Genomic DNA, 23,268 nt, shown 5'->3' with positions numbered 1-23,268 from the left:
CGCCCACTGGGTGCTCTGCCATTTCCATGCTTCGGCCACTTGCTCAGAGTGCACAATGAAAGCCTCCAGGTTGTCCTGAAGTTCCATCTTGAACAATGTGACATGCGGCACGGCCATGAGTGGGTCTGGGTTGTGGCTGAAGACCCCTCCTGGTGTACGAAGCTCCATAGCACCTGCCGATCCTCCGCTTGAACAGGGCCTGGAACCGCTGCTCCTGTTCTACGTGTAACTCAAGCAGAGCCTAATGTTGGGCTTGGCGGATGCTGGTGAGAGTCTTTACTACTTCAGCCAGTGGCGAGGACTCCATGATGGCATTTCTTCCTCCTTCGATTCCCAGGTGACTCTTTTCATGAAAGAGGAAGTGAGAGCTGGGCAAACAATCCAACGTAAATTTATTTGACTCACAAATATTTGCTTTTCAGCAACATGAAAGGCACACGTGATTCTGCTGCGTGTGTCTCTTTCTCTCTCTCTCTCCTCCAGTGGTCTGGATTGCCCTTTTAAATCCCTCTGCACTCTCACTGCAAACACAAAACAGCTGTTAGAGGTGATTTCCCACAAGTGTCAAACCTTACCGCACTCACTGACATTGCTTGGCCACACCCCCATCACCATACTGGCATATGCTTGAAATTGAAATTTCAGTAATATATCACCTCAGTTGGCTAAAAGCTCAGAGGACATTACTTCGATCTGGCTATGGTTAAACATATTAGAGTTCAGTATTTTACATGTACTGTACCAGAGATGTCAAGTTTAAATGAGCTGAGAGAGTAACATTTGTTAATTCAGAAGAACAGAGCATTGGGGTTTGTTTTTCCAATTCTGACATGGATTTTACTGTAACATCATTAAGATGGGAATCAACTGGCGATTTTTAATCCATAGTTTTGACTCTGAATTTTGACTGAATGAGCTATGTCCAAACACATTGTAAAATAGCTCATATATGCACACCTATGACCACACATCAATTGAGTTGTACCTTAAAGGGATAGTTCAACCAAAAGTGAAAGTTCTGTTATAATTTACTCACCCTCAGTTTTATGTTGTTTCTCACCAAGACCTATCATATGTCTTCAGAAGACTTGGAATATGATTTGCATGTCACATGGGCAACTTTATATTTGTATTTTATAACTTTATATGGACAATACTTGTAGGTCCTTTTTAAAGTGAATCCAAATCAACTGCCATTATATTGAGAAGATGGACCAGAATATTTATAACAGTAATATTCGGAGTTCAATACAATATTAACTGCGTTTTATAATATACTATTTATACAAAAATGCTATTGACTAATTGACTATTGAAACTGCTACTGTCTCATATTTATTTAAAAAAAATCAGTTACAGTGAGGCACTTACTATGGAAGTGAATGGGGCCAGTCCATATACGCTAAAATAAACACTGTTTCAAACGTATAGCCACAAGATATAAACATTATATTTGTACACATGATTTTAGAGTGATGAAAATCACTTACTAAACTTATCTGTGTAACTTTACATAGAAAAGGTTAGTAAGCCATTTTATCACACTAAAAATCATTTAGCATGTATGTATACGGTTTATAACTTGTTTCTATACTTGTGTATTTTTGCATTATTAACTTCCATTTTATGTCCCTTTCTGTAACCCCAACCCCCTTGTTTTTTTTTAATAAACAAGGGATGTCAAAATTATATTTTGTGGTAATCAATATTATGCTGTTAATTGAGCTTCACTGAACCTAGAATATTCCTTTTTTTTTGTGTGTGTGTGTTCAGCATAAGAAAGAAAATAATGAAGGTTTGGAACAACATGAGGGCAAGTAAATTATGACAGAATAATAAGTTTTGGGTAAACTATTCCTTTGATACAGCAAGTTGAATATATAGGAGAATAAACTATAGTACTTGGTGGAAGATTTGTTTATTATGATAATCAAATTATTGATTGAACATGTAAACTATTTTATCATATTACTGATACTGCCGCTTTATTATAGTCATAAAGCATGATAGGCACCATGATGGTCTGAATTAATTGCCCCATGTGGATTAATAAAGCTCTAAACGAACGAAAACAAAACGATACTGTGATTTTACCACGATTAAGGTTGTTTTCACCATATTGAAAGGTCTCTCATGTCTCATTTTTAATAAAACAAATTGTAATGTTGTAGCACTGCTCCTTTCACTCTTAAAACTAGTCCTAAAGTAACTTTCACTTGGATAACCTGAGGAAATATGAATCCTGTAAAAAATGGGTGTTTACAAGTAGTGGCATGTTGGCAGCAGAATGGGTAGCAATGATCTTGCTGTTATAGTCATCTCTTCCTCTCCCCTTTTCTGCACATGTTGTCTTGACTCTGCGGTTTGTCAGTTTAGCACAAAGAGTCCTCTCTTGATCAGGGAGCGCTTACCAAGGCCTGGCACTAGCTTGGAGACAGTCCAGAGTAATCTATACCAGACAGTCTCCCTGCGGCTGCATGATTTGATGTAGAACACACACAAATAATACACACATGCGCTCTCTCTCTCTCTCTCTCTCTCTCTCTCTCTCTCTCTCTCTCTCTCTCTCTCTATCTATCTATTAGTTCTGAAAAATTACCTATGCTGTGCTGTATGAACGCGTTTCTTTTTCCTTGTTGTTTTCACCGGCTAAGACGTGATTTATCTTGTTCAACCATATTGTACAATGTAATTGAACAAGGATAAAATATGTGCCATTTTTAATTGACTCCATTTCCTTGGCCCGTATCATCAGTTTGTTGTTTGGAATAATTTGGTTCATATTTAGAGTATACACACTAACTATACACTCAGCAGTAACAGAATTTCAAGGCTGCCCCGAGGGAGAGACAGTGTGCTTGCCAACAAACTGATGTGAATAAAGGTCTACCCTTTGCCTCTACTTTATGCTAACAGTACTATGTTGGAATTTTCTGTTCGAGGGAACTGTTTGCACAATCACCATGGCAACTGATGATGTGTTAATGTAAAAAGCACACACATTTGCACATGGACACATATTTGACCAGAGAGGCATTTCGTATATGAAGTTAACTGTTCAAATCATTAAAACTCCTAACAACATTGCGGTGAATTTGCCATAATATGCCAATCGTTAAGTTCTCACAGACACGCTAACCCTAGTAATTTTTTACTATATCAAAAGTATGGCCTTGTTAAAAGGATGCAGAATATTACCATCATACTGTCATTAAAAGGCAAGCACCAGTATTACTATTGAACAGATTTAGGGTGAGGAATCCGAACAAACCTCTAACTCTCCATATTAAACTTTGGCAAGTAACTTGCTCCCTGATTGTACTATGGAAATGAGTCATACCTCAAATTGTGTGGTTTGTAGAAGTGAGGTTATTATATATGCTATATATGCTTTTTGTTTTCTAAGTGTTTGGACATATGATTTCTGCTTGATGGGTGATAAAACAGACAAAAAATACCTTAGACTTCTTTTGAAGGACGGACCATACCTAGGCATATCTAGTGACCAAAATATCATAAAGGGGCTGGGCTATTTTTGACAACCACCTAGAAACCATCCTGAACACCCTAGCATAATGGTGGTGAATTTAGCATTGGGCTTAAAGTGTTTAGCTGGTCTCTCAGCTGGTTAGACTGGTCTGTTTTGCTAGTTTTAGAGGGGTTTGGGACACTTTTCAGCTGGTCAGGCAGGCTGACTAGCTAAACACCAGCTAGGTCAGGCAAAAAAATTAAAATTAACAATAATAATAATAATAATAATAATAAATAAAAATAGCTAAACCATCTTAAACCTCTATTAGAGGTCACCACATCGAGAGACTCTTGTCACATCCTCATTCATTTCAGCTACGCCTACAACAGTGAATGGATTCTCTAGCATTGCTGTCCCAACTACCCCTCAAGTGTAATAACTACCCCTCTAGTTCTGTGAATGTCATTAAATTAACTTCCCTAACCTCAGCCAAATATAAACTCACAATCCTCCAAAATTACAGTTGTGTTTGGTAAGAATACAGACTTGCTCTGTCCTCGGGTGGGTTTGGAAGGGGGCAAGAGTGTTATGAATCCAGCAGCTGTGGTGGTGAGTGTGATAGACAATGGTGTATTCTCCTGCATGCCTGTGCAGGGCCCAGTGCCTGGAGAGGATTTATCGCTCCAGAGTGTGCGGCCCCGAGCAGTGTGGAGCAGGAGATGATGTCATAACTTGGCGTGGTTCCAGCCTTTGCTTGATAGTGCAGGTCTTACACCAGGCTATAGGCCTCACAGTACCACACGCAATCCCATCATACCCCACATGCTGCACCCATTTATGCAACACACAATGCCCCAAAACTCCACACTTACTTCCATCTTCCAGTCACACCAATTCCTCAAGACCTAATCCCTTGAAAACCCCTCTGAAATCCGTATACAATATCTGTCTGTCCCAAATACAAACCCTTCAATAAACCCCAACAATGACACTAGCCACCCAGCAAAACCATTCAAAAGTACCACCCACACTGATAACATTATCCATCACACAAGCACCTTAAAATACCCACATACAGTCTCCATAGATCCAGCACACAAACACCTTATAGAATACCCACACAGACATAATTTGCCAACACACACCTACAAAACACACAGTGAGCATTTACCCAACACATAAAAACCAGGAAAAAACCCAACACTTATTGTCTATCGATTCAAATCCCTAAAATACCCATGCACAGAATTCAGAATTACCTAACAAACACTATTTATTCCCCCAGCACACATCAAATACTCATATAGAGCCAACTTTAACCCAACACACAAACACCACAAAATACTCACAACCAACATTTACCCAACATTTAAACACCTCAAGGTACCCACACTATCAACATTTACAGAACACACAAAAACATTCACATTTTCACACACAATCAATATTAACCGATCCCATAAACACCTTCAAATACTCGTATTTCACTCGTAGATTCCAGGGGGGATGGGGGGGATGTAACCCGCCCCAATAATCAAAACAAGCAAGTACAACCCCCCCCCCCCCCCATTATTTATAACATGATTAATGGAAATATGTAAATGCTTCACACTGCAACCCCCCAGAACAACATTTACTAAACATACAAACAACTTAAATTCTCACACTTAGTCAACATTTACCAAATACACAAACACCTTCAAATACTCACACAGATTCAAACATTACATTACAATACTTGGGGACAGTAAACATTTGCTTAGCACTGTCACCTCACAGCAAGAAAGTCCTTGGTTTGAGTCCCGGCTCAACTAGGGCCTTTCTGTGTGGAGTTTGCAGGTTCTCCCCGTGTTTGCGTGGGTTTCTTCTGGGTGCTCTGGTTTCCCCCACAAGTCCGAAAACATGCAAGTTAAGTGAATTGGAGACTCTAAATGGCCATGTATGTGTGTGAGTGAGAGTCCCCCAGCCACTGGGGGTTGTGTCAGGAAGGACATCCGGTGTAAAACTTGTGCCAAATGAAATATATATGCAGACTATCACGAAGCGGGACAAACGCTAGGAAAGAGAGAGTAAACATTTGGCTCAGTACACATACTGTTCAAAGTACTCACATATTACCAACATATACCCAACATTCAATCACCTCACAACACTCACATACAGCTTTTATCAACCCAGCATACAAACACTTACAAAAATAAATAAATATTTTCCAACACCTCAAAACCTCCACCCATACACAATATTTACCAATATATAAGCAACATTTACAATAATATAGCATAATTTACCCTGCCACACAAATACTTCAACAACCCCCACACAACTCCTTTAATTCACCTCGGCATTCTCATGAGTATTAGACACCACACTCTGGACTTTCACACTCACCTCAAACTGCCACAAAGTGCTGAGAGAACATGACTCTTTTCAGCCATTTCACATCCTCTAGAGTTACAAACAATAATTAACAAATAAATATTTATCCAAGAAGAACTGAATCTGAATTAAAATTCTTTAATATTAAATATGTTATGTATACACATATAAATATAGTCATAATGTCCTTAAATATATGGAAACACTTTATTAATGTATACTACACCTGTACACTCATAAGCATTTTAAAGTACAACAATTATGTGACAGACTTCACACGCACATACACATACAACACCACTATGTTCTTAGTCTCTACAGTGCTGCCCGGCAACAGACAGCATGACAGTGTGAATCACCGTGACGACCATCTGGGGCTCTGCAAGAGTTTTGCCAAGAGAGAAAGAGAAGAGAAAAGAGACACTACATTCCTTCAGTAAGAAGCCTTATTCTCTCTCTCTCTCTCTCTCTCTCTCTCTCTCTATCTCTATCTGAGGCTTACTAAAGTCACAAACCACATGAAAGATCCAGTGAAGTGTGCACATTAGAGTCAGAGAATTACACCGATGTATATTTATAAGAACTTGCCAATTGTATTTTACAGTAGATTTAGTCTTGGACATCCTTATTTGTCAACAACCTATTTTCATGTGTATGCATGTTTGCATGTGTGGTCCAAAGTCTTTGGGAGCAAGAAAAAATGGTTGGGACTGTGTGTTTGTGTTTGCGTGTGCTGGGGGGAATGTACCAATCTGTCATGGCCAGTGCTTTTCCACTATAAGACATTGGCACTACCCCCAGGGACCCCCAGCCTTGTGTTAATTGAATAGCAGGGTGAGGGGAGGCTAGGAATTGTATGCATGGAAAACTGAGGAGTTTATCACCTTTATTTGCATAAAGGGATTAATAGGCCTTACCTCTGCATTACCCAGGGCAGCAAGTGAGATGAAAGAGGTAAAAGTCGGTTTGTCTTTGTGAGTGTGTGCGTGTGAGTGTGTGCTTGCATAAAAAACACACCTGCTTGGCACTGCTGTGATACTGAGCTTGATGCAGTCTATAGGGACCAGTGTAAATGGACATTCAGACATACAAAGAGAAAGGGAGAAAGAGAAGCTCTGTGTGTGCTGTCATTGTTTGATAAAATTACATTCATTTATTATTCATCATTGCTGTAGCTCCACAGGGTCATTTGGGTCACATTTCCCTACATATCACATTGAAATCCAGCTTGGAGTTTCAGAAAGAGCCAAATTACATGCCTTTCTTTCTTCTTTTCTTCTTTCTTTCTTTCTTTCTTTCTTGGAATTTTTTTTTTTTTTTTTTTTTACACCCTAGGTCTGTGGTAATACACAACATGTAACAGATTCTGTTGATACAACTTTACTTATTGTAACTTTTTGTAAAATGTAACATTATTATTATTTACATATTATATTATTATTATTGAGTCCAGAAAATTCCTTTTAATATCTAATTTTTGTTTTTCCTGAGCTCTAGTTTTGCTGGGCATCCATGCGATGTTCGGAACAGCATACTAACATACTACTCTAACTATTACAGCAGTATAAAGTCTGTATAGAATACTCAGAAGAATTACTACATTTGTTTTAATGTGCTGTATACAACAAAGCCCGAACGGAATGTGTCCCAAAAAGCAATTTTCTCGACTTGGACTTTCTCACATGAATCTTGATTAAGTCATGTGACAACAATGTAAAATACTAACGTTAAAAATGTTCACATAATATTTACAGTTTCACTTACTATTTAAACAATTCTAGACAGTATACTTCATAGTATTCAGTTAGTAGGCTTGTATTAAATATGTAGCACTTTATTTTACTGTACTGTTCACCATTTACATGCTATATAATTACATCAACCAAAGTAATTACTAGGTACTAACCCTAAACCTAACTCTTACTCCAACCTTAACACATATTTAGTTAATCCTACTCAATACTTTCTTAGGTAAGTACACTGTAAGTATACTGAGAGTGCACATACTGTGAAATAAAGTGCAAGCATTAAATTGTGAACAACCCCAGTTTTCCTAGACATAGTCTAAGTTCGGAATAGCATACTAATATACTAATCTTACTAATCTTAAGAGTAGTATGGTAGTATGCTATTATGAACTTGTACGCAAACTGCTTTTACCATGTATGTATATAAAGAATATACATATATTAAGAGTAGTATGGTGGTATTATTTTTCAAGAATAGCAAATGTTTTTCTGAACATAAAGGTACACTAAGATATACATAGTACTATGGTAAAATGCCATTCTGAACTAATTTCCTAAGTATCTACCTGTAGTTCTCTTACGAGAGGTTCTCTCGTATTGCGTAAGCTAGCTTACGCTACGGGAAAGATCCATCTTTTCTGAGATATTGAAGCCAAAAAATTATCCTTAATTTTGTATCATTTGTCAGCGCAGTGCAGCAACTGCAGACCTTGAGCGGGCTAGCTAGCGAGCTCATTGGTTGCTCTGCGGCAACTGCTGCAGCCTATAGACGAACTTGCGTGAACTCACGCCCAATGAGAGGCGCCCGCGCGCTCACTGTCCCAAAGCCCGCCAGAATGGGCGTAGCTAGGGTACATATAAGCGCAGTTCGTAGGCTGGAACCCTGATTTTCATCTCTTCAGCGAAGCTCTTCGCATCTCTGAAACTGCAAGAAGCGTCGCCGTTCGAGGGGCATCAAGCAAGCTTGGACAGTGCTCGAAGAAGCCGGCCGCCGCCACCTTCAGCCATCCTGCGAGCTACGCCATCCGGCGACCTATCCTTTTTAAAGCAAACTAGTTCCTCAGTGAACTTCACAAAAGAGCACAAGCGTCTTTTTAAAGATGCCTCGCACCTGCGGTTCATGCCGCACCCCTCTCAGCGCCGGAGACCGCCACATCATCTGCGCTCTCTGCCTGGGACTGGGGCATGCAGAGCTCGCCTTCGCTGACGGCGGATGCGACCTCTGCGAGGAGCTTCCGATGTCGACCCTGCGGGCTCGACTCGAAGCACTCAGGACCGAAGCCGCCGCGCCGGTCCACGAGCCCGTGCGCGCGTCCCCTCTCTGCCCGCTCTGTCACACGGCCAGCAAACACCTCTCTATGTGTAAGTCCCGTGCCCATGACTATGCTCGCGCATCACTTAACAGATGTGACTCTTTCCCCATTCATCTCAATCGGGAAGTCACTCACAGAACAGCATGTCCCTGCTGTCTGCGAGCAGTCATGCATAAGCACAATAAGCGCGCTCACACATTCTGTTCAGCCCGCTGTGTACGGCAATCAGGGCGACTCGGCCATTCACCCTCTAGCGTTACGCTTCAAAGCGTGGGAAGCTATCCCAGGGATATGCAAATGGGTGTTAAGCACAATAAAACAGGGCTATTTGCTACAGTTCGATCGCCGCCCTCCCGCATCAGGGCACGGCTCGAAACTACTGTGAACACGGAAGCAGCCTGCATGCTTCGTTCAGAAATAGCAAACCTTCTGTGCAAAAGGGCCATAGAGAGTGCCGCCTTCACTGAGCGAGTCAGGGTTTTACAGCCGTTATTTTCTTGTCCCCAAGAAAGACGGCGGCCTCAGACCAATATTAGATCTCAGGGTTTTGAACAAGGTGCTTGCAAAAGACCGTTCAAAATGCTTACAATCTGGAAACTCCTTGCGCATGTGCCAGGGGACTGGTTTATTTCTCTCGATCTGAAAGATGCCTATTTTCAGATTCAGATAAATCCCGTCACAGGCCATTCTTGAGATTCAGCCTTGACGGTCAGGTTTATCAATACACCATCCTTCCGTTCGGCCTGTCCTTAGCACCCTGTACTTTCACGAAGTGCATGGATGCGGCGCTCACACCCCTGCGGAGTCAGGGCTTGCGAATTCTGAACTATTTGGACGATTGGCTGATTTTGGCACAGTCACATACGGAGCTTCTGTCTCACAGGACAGTTCTCCTCAGTCATCTGAACAGTCTGGGTCTTGCAGTCAATTGGACCAAGAGCTCACTACAGCCCAGTCAGGCAATTTCCTTCCTTGGAATAGAACTAGACTCTGTGGCAATGACGGCTCGCTTATCTACACGGCGCGCGCATGTTAGGTTACATGGCCTCAGCCGCAGCAGTACTTCAGCTGGGTTTACTGTGCATGCGCCCACTTCAGCATTGGCTAAACACCCGCGCGTCTCGCCGGGCATGGGCCACAGGACACCAGCCGATCAGTGACTCAGACCTGTATATCAGCTCTGCAGCCTTGGACGGTGGCCGAATGGTATCAGCGTTGAGTGACGATGGGAGCTGTATCTCGCCGAAAAGTCATCTCGACAGAAGCGTCCAACACGGGTTGGGGCGCGGTCTGCGAGGGCTCGCTGGTTTTTCGGCCTATGGTCAGTTCAGGAAAAGCTCCTTCACATAAATTGTCTGGAAATGACAGCGGTCGAGTACGCACTCGTGCGCTTCCTCCTGGTCATTCAGGGTCACCACGTCCTGGTCCGTTCGGACAACAGATCTGTGGTATCCTATCTAAACCGTCAGGGCGGTGTCAGATCCAGGAACCTCTTCCATCTGACAAAACGCATACTAAGTTGGTCCCAGGGCCACCTGCGCTCGCTGAGGGCGACGCACGTGCCAGGCCACCTGAACGACGGCCCAGACAGACTGTCCAGAGACAATGTTCCCCCAGGGGAATGGTCCCTGCACGCTCAAACAGTCCAGAAATTATGGCAAATATTCGGCAGAGCAGAGATAGACCTCTTTGCGTCAGAAGAGAACTCTCACTGCCCAGTATTTTTCTCAAAAAGCGAGGACAGCTGGCCCAGGACTGGCCCAACCGCCCGCTTACGCCTTCCCTCCCGTCTCGCTATTGCCACAGGTAATGTAGAGGATCAGGGAAGCAGCGTCACTCGGTGCTCCTCATAGCCCGTGCTGGGAGAATCAGACATGGTTCCCGGAGCTTACGCAGCTGTCACTGACAGCCCCGTGGCCCATCCCAGTGAGAGCAGATCTCCTCTCTCAAGCTCACGGCATGATCTGGCATCCCCACCCAGAGCGCTGGGCGCTGCACGCAAGGGTGATCAACGACTACCCGTCACTTTGCCAGGAGTAATGAACACTATCATACACGCTAGAGCCCCTTCCACGAGAAGACTCTATGCGTCCAAATGGTCGGTGTTTTCAAAACGGTGCACCGACAGAGACCTGGACCCACGGACATGTGGGGTGTCGTCACTGCTCGTGTTTTTACAAGAGCTGTTGGATAAGGGCAGATCCCCATCCACGCTCAAAGTGTACGTGGCGGCCGTCGCGGCGTTCGCCGAACCCCTGCACAGCCAGTCACGGGGAAAAAACGAGCTGGTCATCCGCTTCCTCAGGGGAGCTAGAAGGATGAACCCTCCGCGCCCCCCATCGGTTCCTATCTGGGATCTTTCTGTAGTTCTCGAAGCTATGAAAGCCCCCCCTTTCGAACCGCTTGAATCCGTGGATTTGAAATACCTTTCACTCAAAATCGTTTTTCTGACTGCTCTGTCATCAGTTAAACGTGTGGGAGACCTTCACGCGCTGTCTGTCTGCGCTGCGTGTATGGAGTTTGGACCAAGTGACTCCAAGGTCATTTTAAAGCCTAGACACGGTTATGTCCCCAAGGTGATCGGTACTCCTTTCAGAGCACAGATTATTTCCCTATCGGCTCTGCCAGCATCCGATAGCGAACGCGACACAAATCTCCTTTGCCCAGTCAGAGCACTGAGATTGTATACTGCCCGCTCCGCCTCTTTCAGACGCGCTGAGCAGCTTTTCGTTTCGTTCGGAGGGCGCAACAAGGGTCTCGCCACCTCGAAACAGACACTGTCTAGATGGATAGTGGACGCTATTGCTGCCGCGTACGCGTCGAAAGACCTGCCATGCCCATTAGGCATTAGAGCTCACTCCACCAGAGGCATGGCCTCCTCGTGGGCATGGTCCAGCGGGATTTCCATTCAGGACATATGTGTGGCAGCGGGCTGGGCTTCCCCCTCCACCTTTGTCAGATTTTACAATCTGGAAGTGCCCGCTCTGCAGGCAAAACTACTAGCGGTTTAATACGCTACAGCTCCCTTGGTGAGCTGCACTAATGGGACACATTCCACACAGACCGGCACCGCCGCTCTGTTTTTCCCTTCCCACTATGTGCTTATGTATCACACACACACTGACCCGCACTCTTGCCGGCCAAATATTATTTCCCCACTCACAAGGGCTCCCCTGGGTCCCCCACCCCCTGGGGCTCATGCAGTGGATGCTTGGCAGCACGGCGTTGACAATGGGTTCCCGTGAGCGTAAGCTAATTTACGCAATACGAGAGAACCTCTCGTAAGAGAACGTCTCGGTTACCTACGTAAACTCGGTTCTCTCTAGATGAGGGAACGAGTATTGCGTAGCTGGCCGTGCTCGCGCCACGAGCGATTTTCACTTCATTCAATGAAAACCAGGGTTCCAGCCTACGAACTGCGCTTATATGCACCCTAGCCATGCCCATTCTGGCGGGCTTTGGGACAGTGAGCGCGCGGGCGCCTCTCATTGGGCGCGAGTTCATCTATAGGCTGCAGCAGTTGCCGCAGAGCAACCAATGAGCTCGCTAGCTAGCCCGCTCAAGGTCTGCAGTTGCTGCACTGCGTTGACAAATGATACAAAATTAAGGATAATTTTTTGGCTTCAATATCTCAGAAAAGATGGATCTTTCCCATAGCGTAAGCTAGCTTACGCAATACTCTTTCCCTCATCTAGAGAGAACCGAGGTTACGTAGGTAACCGAGACGTTTTACTGGGCAATGTATTTTTCCTAAGCATCTAGTCAGGAACTTATAAAACTTACTGGCCAAAAAATAAATAAAGAAAAAAAAAATGGGTTTGTGTGTTTACATTTACATTTATGCATTTGGCAGACGCTTTTATCCAAAGCGACTTACAGTGCACTTATTACAGGGACAATCCCCCCCAGAGCAACCTGGAGTTAAGTGTCTTGCTCAAGGACACAAAGGTGGTGGCTGTGGGGATAAAACCAGCGACTTTCTGATTACCAGTTATGCGCTTTAGCCCACTACGCCGCCACCACCATTGTTTTTCTCTATAAAATACTGAACACCTGTTAATGCACAATTTGGCTTCTGAGAACATGAGCACCATAGCCAGTGGCTCAGTCACTAAGGTAATTGAGTTCTGACTCTGCTCAAGTGGGCTGAAGAGGACTAGTACAGGACAGAAGGGATCTGAGATTGTGACACAGCTTTCAGAGTTTCCGTGGGAAAGTCTGTGTGGAAGGATGTGGGCTTGATATTGTTTAAAAAGAAAACTTTAATCGTCCAATGCTGTTTTTCCAAATGTGGTTTCAATGTAACAGTTAATAATACATTTTCAACAGTGTAACATATTGGGATTTCAGTTCATGAAAACAATAATACATTTCAATGTTTGATTAGACATTTTTGTTTACTTATGTACGATAAACAATTGTAGTACTGTTTTGGGTCACCACTTGCTTTCCAAAGGAAAATCTAGCTCCTTAATCAAATCCAGTTGAGAACCACTGGAATAAAATAGCTTATAAATGTCTTAAAGCAGAATTATTTAGCATGAAAGATTTCCCTGCACTGTTTCTCCTTACAGGTGTTTTGACAGTTCTGCTGTTATAGTACTTTTCATAAATTATCACCCCTTCCTTTCTTTAGCTCAATCTATTTTTATTTTCTTCTACATTCTCTCATTTTGTTTGTGTAAAGTTGTGGTGGGAACAAACACGTCTCTAACCTGCAGATGCATCACAGTTGGAAAAACCCTATTAAAACTTAATTTGCCTCTTCTAACTATTCCACTTTTTCTCTGCCTCTCTTTCCCCAATTCCCTTATCTCCAAATTTTACTTTCCTATCCTAATTTCTCTCTCTTTATGCCTTATGTTGTTCTGTGTTTGTGTGTGGGATCCCATGGGAGCTTTCTCTGTGTTAGCAGCTCTAAACAAGTTATCGCATGCTCCAAGCCACAGTATAGGATCTAGTAAAAAAAATATTGTGATGCTGATGCCTGGAAGTACTGTTAAAAGGGCTAGTTCACTCAGAAATTTAAATTATATAATCATTTACTCACACTCATGTTGTTGAAACCTGTATGACTTCCTTCCGTCCGTCCATAGAACACAAAAGGAGAATTTTTGAAGTGTAATGAAGCAGCTGAACGGCAGAGGTGGGTAGTAACTCGTTACATTTACTCCATTACATTTACTTGAGTAACATTTTGGGGAAAATTTTACTTTTAGAGTAGATTTAAAAGTGGGTACTTTTTACTCTCAATCAAGTGCATTTCTAATGATTTTTTTTGTACTCCTTACAATGTGTGGCTTTACTGTCATTACATTATTGAGTTTAATTTGAATTAATGTGTAATTTTATTGAGAGATTACTGAATGGGACTTTTACGAGAGCGGAAGTTCACAGCTGCGCGCGATGAGACGCTCCCACTTGAGTGATGAGACTGTCACTCAAGTCATCAGTGCAGGATGTGTGGGCATGAGGCGATCGTCACGACAAGAGTGGCTGTGTCCGCAATTGTTCACTCATTCACTATATAGGAAATAGTGAATGAGTGAACGATTGCAGTTAGTGCATTATATCTCAGCAGTAAGTGAACAAAATGAGTGAATTCGGACTAGAGTGTCGGAGATCTGGGGCTGGTGCAGAAAAGTCAGACATGAAATGTAAAAATACTTGGGCCTTACTTGTTATTCTTATTAAATAATATATGAAAACAATAAATCTTCATTCTGTTTGTCATTTTTAATACTGTGTGTTAATATAAAGAGTAAACACATATGATCAAATAAAGAGTACATTTTGAAATGTATCTGTATGTTTTGTCTCTCTATATATGCTATTATGTTATTTTAATCCAGTAATGATTTGTCAAACAGTAATTTCCTACATTCAGCATGAAATAAAACATTGCAGGATTGGTGGATTGTTGGAAATTAACCGTCATTGAGTTTACTTGAAATGTACACTTGAAATTAGAGGGCATTGTGGGTAAGAATGAGTGAACAAAAGTAGGGAACGAGTGGCTCACTCATAATTCAGACACTCCTACAAAATAGCGAAAACTCATTGCAATGTAGTGGATAGGGGGGTGGTTTCAGACACAGTGAGTTTTCCACGACTGGAGTTGGTGCCCTACGTAGGTTGTTTACTCTGCATTTAGAGAGCGGCAGTACTTCTGTATAGAACTATTGATCTAAATACTTACGACATGCTGAAATAAGAATCCAGACATGACTTTAAAAGCTATGAAATGGCAAAAGAAGGCATTATATTTCAGCATTATATAAAATGTCCTTGGACAATTTCACATTTTCACTGTTATAATTACTAGACATTTTTCCAAACCTCTCTTCTTATTGACAAATTCATCCAGATCTGACAAGAGCCCTTAAAGGGATAGTTCACCCAAAAATTACAATTCTCATTATTTACTCACCCTCATGAAACCCCAGATGTGTATTTCTTTCTTTTGTTGAACATAAATGAAGATTTTTAGAAGAATTTCTCAGCTCTGTAGGTCCATACAATGCAAGTGAATGGGTGGCAACATTTTAAAACTAAATAAACATAAGTCAGCATAAAAATAATCCATAACACTGGTGGTTAAATCAGTATCTTCAGAAGTGATTTGATAGGTGTGGACGAGAAATAGAGAAACAGATCACTTTCACATTCTTCTCTGCATATTGCCCCCTGCTGTCTAGCAAAAAATGACAAATATTGATCTGTTTCTCACCCACACCTATCATATCACTTATGAAGATATGGATTTAACCACTGGAGTCTTATGGATTACATTTATACTGCCTTTATGTGCTTTTTGGAGCATCATAAATTTGGCCTACAGAGCTAAAATAATCTTCTAAAAATCTGAATTTGTGTTCTGCTGAAGAAAGGAAGTCATACACATCTGGAATGGCATGAGAGTGAGTTAATGATGAGATCATTTTCATTTTTGGGTAAACTATATCTTAAAGTGATAGCTCAGACATAATTTAATATTCTGTCATCATTTCTCTACCCTCATGTTGTTACAAACCAGTGTGAGGCTTTGTATTATGTGGAACACAAAATATGTTAGACAGAATGTTTGGGAATGACGAGAAGGTCACCATTCACTTTCAAAATATATATATTTAAAAAAAACTTTCACTGAAAGTAAATGGTGACTCAGGCAATCATTCTGTCTAATATCTCCTTATTGTGTTGCATGGTAGAAAGAAAGTCATACAGGTTTGGAACAACATGATGGTGAATGATGGTAGAATTTCCATTAATAATAATCATAATTCTGTAGTACATGTTCAATGTGTATTATGTAATGGAATATAGGGGCGTAAACGTCTATTATGTCATTTTTGAAAGTAACGAGTCCAAATAAAAGAGTAACAAACTCTTTTATTTGGATACTTTCTTACTCGAGTAATTATTTATGTTAGTACTTTTACTTCTACTTGAGAATGTTTTTGAAGTAATTGTACTTTTACTTGAGTACAGTTTTTGGCTACTCTACCCACCTCTGCTGAATGGTGACTGTCAAACATCTGTTTTGTTCCACACAAGAAAGTAAATCATACAGGTTTGGAACAACAAGAGGGCAATTAAATGAGGACAGAATTTTTTAGTTTTTGGGGGGGAAAGTAGCTTAACTGTAAGAGCATGGCTCTAGCAATGCCAAATTCATAGATTCAATTCCCAGGGAACACACTGTTGTACCTAGAATGCACTGTAAAGTTATTTTGTATAATGGTGACTGCCAGATGCATAAATATATTTTCAAACAACTCTGGATTCTCTGACATGCAAAATAATTTTCAATGCAGTTGTAAAGACCTCAGGGCATTCATCAAACGGATCCAGATCCAGTTGTGATAAGTGATGACTGATAAACTGATGTAGTGAGACCCCCAGCCAATGTGAACATGACTACTGCTTTATGGTTTCCATAGTTGTTTTTTCACCTTGGAATGACTTAATGGTACATTTTGGTGTCGTGTATTATATGGTGTAGTCTAGTGATTCAAAACCATTGGTGGAAACCAAAAGATTGTAAATTCAAACCCCACAAGAACTGATCCATGAAACTTCACCACTGTGCCCTTAAGCGAGGCTCTTAACCGCATTATTCACTAGTGTAATGCAAGTTGCTTGGGAAAAAAGTATCAGCTGAATGGCAAATTAGTATTTTATTCAAATATACTGTAGACTGTAATATATTTGCTTTGAACAGGTAGTTTTAGGTTTACCCAAATGTGTTTAACAAATTTTCTAAGTGCTGTCATTATACAAATTTGGTTGAAGCCATACAGTATCTCTTTACAAGAACTTAATTCAAAACCATTAATAAAGGAACTCGATAAAGGAAAACACTTTTAATTTTTCCACAGTTACACTTACTTATTATCTTATTTTAGTACTACTGTAGTTAACTCTTTATATAGCTGCCTCGTTATTTGTTGTGTGCTGCCAACAGAATACAAGGTGTGCTCTGAGTGTCATGACAACAGCAAAGTGGCACTGATGTGGCATTTCATTAATGCAGAGCCAAAACCCCAAAATCTTTCAGATAAAAAAGTTTACATTATTCTGTTGCTACCCTTCAAGGTTTGGTATTTCCCTCGGGAAATGCAAATCTAGTTGGCATTGGTGTTGTGTTGTGTAAACACATGGAACTTCCTGCATTTCTAGTGGACTTTCTTTAACATGTACAGCTAAGTGATGACGTCATCATTTCCTAGCGAAAAGAACATCTCAGGCCTGATTCTCCTTGTTGATAGACTGATTTGTTGATACAGGCTCTGTAGAGACACACGCATATGCACACAAATCTATTCTCCAGTTCCTGGCTTTTCTGTCATATCTTGTTTCTGTTAACTATAGCATCTGGCCAGCATTATAATATTGCAGCATCAGCTGTCTCTCTCCACACACACACAGGATCACACTCTTTTTTTTCCCTGAGGTTACATCATAGTCATGACCTCATTTCCTTAGTGTTGTAGTCCAAAAACATTAAAACATAACAGCGTCCATGGGTGAATGTGTCTTTGTGACCTACCTATGTACCTACCTCCCAGTCTACAAAGGGGCCTAAGTTTGTTGCTGCGAGGCAACCTGTACCTTCACCCTAATCCTAATCATATAGAGCCTGTAAGTCTGACTACCCTGCAAGGAATAACCAGAGGCACCTTCTGTCCGTCCGTCCATCCGTCCGTCCATCTGCCCGCTCGCCCACTGTTTCTCTCTCTTACTTTAAACCCATAATCCACAACTGTCAGACTGTGCAAGGCCTATCCCATTGCCTATGTATATTCGAGCGCTGCAGTGATGTAAACCATGTGCTGCCACCTGTTGCAGATTTATTAAAAGATTGGAGTGGTACTTAGGTTTAGTTCTCCATCTGTTGTTCCACTCTACTTTCAAAGCCTCTTTTGTTCCAGATCTTCCAGACCAGGGCATTATTGTACAGCTGGTGAGTTGTAGGGAAGTTAAGTTTGGTCTGTAGTCTTGTCATGTTCTTACGCTGTCACTGGAGATGACATCGACATGACTGTGTGACACAAACCAGCACAAATGACCAGCCACTAATGATTGCTTAGGGTTTATGTATGCGGCAAGCATCAATCTGATTGGTTGGCCTTTTTGCGAGGTTTGCATCATCGAATCTTTAAAGGATGTTGTAAAGGGAACAATGGAAAGGAGGCAGCGAGAATCAGCTTGACAATATAAATAATATTTTAATGTAAAACGGAAACCAAAAGAAACAAACATAGGAAGCACAGCTGCCTGTAAACATTCTCTCTCTGTCGCACCGCCGTCCTTAGTCAGCCCTTATCCCTCTCGGATGCTTGATTAGCCTGATAAGGGGCCGGGTGTGTAAAATCACAGCCCTGGCCTCCACCCTGTCACAGATATTTAAAGGTGATAATGAACTTTTTCAATGTTAAAATACTTTCTCCTATTCCAGTTTAATATGCAGACATAACATCTCGGTTACGGTCATAACCTCCATTCCCTGATGGAGGGAACGAAACGTTGTTTCGATGTAGTGACTCAACTACAATCAAGGCAGATCTTTGAGAAAAGGCCAATGAGAATTGGCCAATGGAATTTGCATGACACTCCCCCAGACATACGGGTATAAAAGGAGCTGGCTCGCAGTCACTCATTCAGGTTTTGTGCTGACGGGACGAGACAGAGTCCCGGACATTTCAGCGGGTAGTACAGCGTTGTGGCAATGGGGATACAATGTCTCGTTCCCTCCATCATGCTAGGGGTCCCTATACAAAACGCCACAACTAGCTGAACTATGCCTGTGCAGGTGCAAGCAGGCTATGGGTGCGTAATAGCAGATGCACTTGGACTGTATGTAGCCTCCCCTAACACCCCAAAAAACGTCATATAGGTCCCCACATGTACATGGGAGATACATATCTAGTATGGGTGCAGCGTTCCAGCCACGGCCTTTTCTCTCTATGTTTTCTGTCCGCAGAGTATTTAGTTATTCGGCTTGGGCCATTTAACGCTCAATATATGTGCCGGGGAAGGTGTTCTTTTCTTTTCGTATTCTTTCAGGGGGAAAAGACACAATGGAGACCACATCCTGCCTGAAAGGGAGGTAACATGTGGTAATACATGGAAGAGGCACGGTGGTAGGTCTACAACCTGAAGGGGAGGAGCTCTACAAACGCAGCGACCGGGGCAGAGAGAGCTCTGCCCAAGGGAGATGTGGGTCTGCTGATAGGGAGTCCGTACTGCGGAAAATACATCACAGGGGTTTACCGGAGTAACCGGCACCTGTGGAGCACCTACCTCAGTACAGGGCATATTAGCACACATACCGGGTCCGGCTGCGAATTCCTCAGCTGAATTTGTGAGCCACAGGGCTAGGGAAGAAAGGCATCCAGGGTTCAAGGGTTTGTGAACTCCAGAGGAGGAGATGGCAGGTGAGTTACGACATGTGACAAGGATGTAAGCCGCCTTGGCGATTTATGTATGCTACTGTTGCGGTGTTGTCCATCCGGACCAACACGTGCTTGCCCTGAATCAACGGCAATAGCCTCTGCAGGGCGAGCAGTACTGCCAGCAACTGGAGGTAGTTGATGTGCCAACGCAGCCGCGTTAACTTGGAGGCGTGCCTGGACATTTACATTTTACATTTATGCATTTGGCAGACGCTTTTATCCAAAGCGACTTACAGTGCAATTATTACAGGGACAATCCCCCCAGAGCAACCTGGAGTTAAGTGCCTTGCTCAAGGACACAATGGTGGTGGCCATGGGGTTCGAACCTGTGACCTTCTGATTAACAGCCCTGTGCTTTAGCCACTACACCACCACCACTCCAACCCAAGCATCAACCCAAGTGGACACTTGCTGTAGGGGGACTCCTGCCCACAGAAACGAAAAGGACTGCCCAAGGGCTGAACAAGTTGCGGCAGACCTTGCCTATCTCGGGACTCGAGTCCGAAGCCAGTGCTGAAGCGGTCTCATATGCAACAACCCAAGTGCAGTGACTTCCGCCGAGGATGACATATGCCCCATGAGCCTCTAAAAGTGTTTCAGTGGAACGGCTGTCCTCCGCATGAATGACTTCACCGACTGCGCACGCTCGCTTGTGAGGCATGCTATCATTGAGACAGAGTCTAACTCCATGCCGAGAAAAGAGATGCTCTGAACCGGGGTGACCTTGATCTTTTTCCAGTTGACCCGAAGCCCTAGACGGTTGAGGTGTATGAGCAACAGGTCCCTGTATGCACACAGCAACTCTCGAGAGCGCACTAGAATCAGGCAGTCATCAAGGTAGTTGAGTATGCGGATACCCACTTCCCTTAACGGGACAAGAGCTGCCTCTGTGACCTTTGTGAAGATGCTAGGGGACAGGGACCGGTCAAAGGGGAGGCCTTTGTACTGATACACCTGGCCGTCAAAAGAAAACTTTAGGTAGGGTTTGTGTCGAGGAAAACTGAGACGTGAAAGTACGCATCCTTCAGGTCTACTGCCACAAAGCAATCTTGATGCCGGACGCACACCAAAATGCACTTCTGCGTCAGCATCTTGAACGGGAGTCTGTGCAAGGCCTAGTTCAGAACTTGCAGGTCCAACTCCACATATTGTCTTGTCACAAACGAATGTAGTTCCCTATCTGTCACTCACTTGATGTTGTGTTGATGTAGTAACCACTGCAGAAGGAGAGAAATGTGCCATATATCCAACAGCAATTAGCTTCTTTCGAGGTGAATGGACCGGCGGAGAAGTACAGTTGTCTGCTGAATCAACCGTTCAGCTCCGAAGAAAAGATCTGAATGAGTGGTTGCGAGCCAGCTCCTTTTATACCCGTATGTCCGGGGGAGTGGCATACAAATTCCACTTGCCAATTCTCATTGGCCTTTTCTCAAAGATTTTTGATGTTTGGGGCTTCCAAGAGCGACCCCTAGTGTCACTAGACAATAAGTTCTTCTGACCAATAGCAGATGTAAGTAGGAAATCTGTTCAGAAACAAGCATTATTTTTGCAGTTACATTTTGTGATGCTAGAGTTGTTTTGGTGATCAATTTGAGCTTGATATCACAATTAATTTATGACGAGACTTTATTTAGGCACAGTACCAAAGAAGGCCACTTAATGATTTTAAAAGGACACTTGATCTAGAAACTAAATTTTATAGTTCCTTTTGGATGTATAATATATGCACCACAACACACATAGAGATCCTTTTTTATTATTTACTACATTATACACAAGGTATACACACAGAGTGCTTTTGATGGAAGCTGGATTCAACATTTTGCAAATGCTCCTCATATTAGAGATATTGAATCATTTCAATATTTCGATATAATGAATAATATACTGTATGTGGAGTTGCATAAAACTTTTGTGGATCCATGTCGAGATGAATTGCAGAATAAAATAAATTTCTGCTAATCAGCAAACAGTGCCTCCAAAAGGGCACTTCAGGCAGTCACTGAGCAGCTCTCTTTGGTACTACTCATTAAATGTTTTTAAAACAATACATTTAATAATGGTCATAATATATATTTTTTAAATACAATAAAAACAGAAAATATCAGATGTCATTAATAATCTTTTTTTTTTTTTCATACTATACTTCACACTTTTCAGTTCTCCTGGTATGCCCAGGTGTACTTCCCTAAAGATTATTTTATTTTACAAACACTCCTTTGGCTGACGTTTTGTGATTGTCACATAATATTTAATATGGATAGTATGTGAATAGAGATGCAGGGCTTGTTTTTTTATTTGTATTTTCTGACTTTTTTGCCATTGACATGCAAGTGCCAGCTTTACAGGTCACATATAGCGGTTGCATTACAAATATCTGGCAAAATCAGTTGTAAAAATTCCATCAGGTTCTATTTTTATTCATCATATTAGTTTAAATTTCCCTGATATGTAGGATATTGGATGTTGTCTCAATATAGTCAACATTTTCAGTTAAAACATTACAATGCATGGCAAGCACGAGTCTGATGAAACAGGTGTTCTATTTAATAATTTAAGTGAGTTGGGGAAAATACTTTATTATTTTCTTTGGCTAATGTTCAGTCTTTACTTTGCACACTGTTGGTCTCTCTTGCGTGGTTTCACTTTGACACTCACTGGTTCAGATGACAGTGATTGAGCATTTTCGTGTGTTGCAAAGAGATGTGACATCTTGTCCCATATCTCTCCCACATCTGGCTCACTGCTTGCGGGTGAAGTCTCCATTCTCTGTACAGTAAATCCGCCTGTGTTGATTTATTGTGCTCCACGCGATCAGTTTTTTGTTAGGATGTGCTGTTAAGTCAAGCGTACACCTTCTGGAAATGTGTATATATACCAAATTTAGCCACGGGAATTGGGGAAAAACATTAGTAAAGTTTCAGGAAGTGCAAAAAATGGATACTGCATTAATTGCTAAGATTTTTCCGAACGCGTTTAACAGTCAACTATTAATCATAGAACTGAATACAGGCAGGTGAGCAAGAGAGAGTTAGAGAATTTATATATAACATCTAAAACGTTGGTCAACTTATATGTTGGTCAAAAAGCCATTTTCTGTCTAAGTGGGTGGTTCTTGGTCAGAATACTATAGGTGGACAAGTTAAAAGTCTGGCTTTACTGCTCTTGAGCCCATAATTTTTTCTCATAGTGCTGCAGTCTTAAGCAGTTTATGAATCTGTTCATAAACAAGTGTGTGTGTGCTTGTGCCTGTGCATCTTGGCAGTATTTAGTCTGTCGGAATGAACAGAGAGTTTTGATTGTATTCTGCTGCATGAACTGTATGCTTCCTTGATGTAAATATTTTCTTAGTCAGACTAGCAATGTAATTAGAGGATACAGTGAATAAATTGTGTGGG

This window comes from Xyrauchen texanus, chromosome 27 (genome assembly GCF_025860055.1).
Source record: "Xyrauchen texanus isolate HMW12.3.18 chromosome 27, RBS_HiC_50CHRs, whole genome shotgun sequence".
NCBI classification, from domain to species: domain Eukaryota; kingdom Metazoa; phylum Chordata; class Actinopteri; order Cypriniformes; family Catostomidae; genus Xyrauchen; species Xyrauchen texanus.
This window is presented reverse-complemented; position numbering follows the sequence as displayed.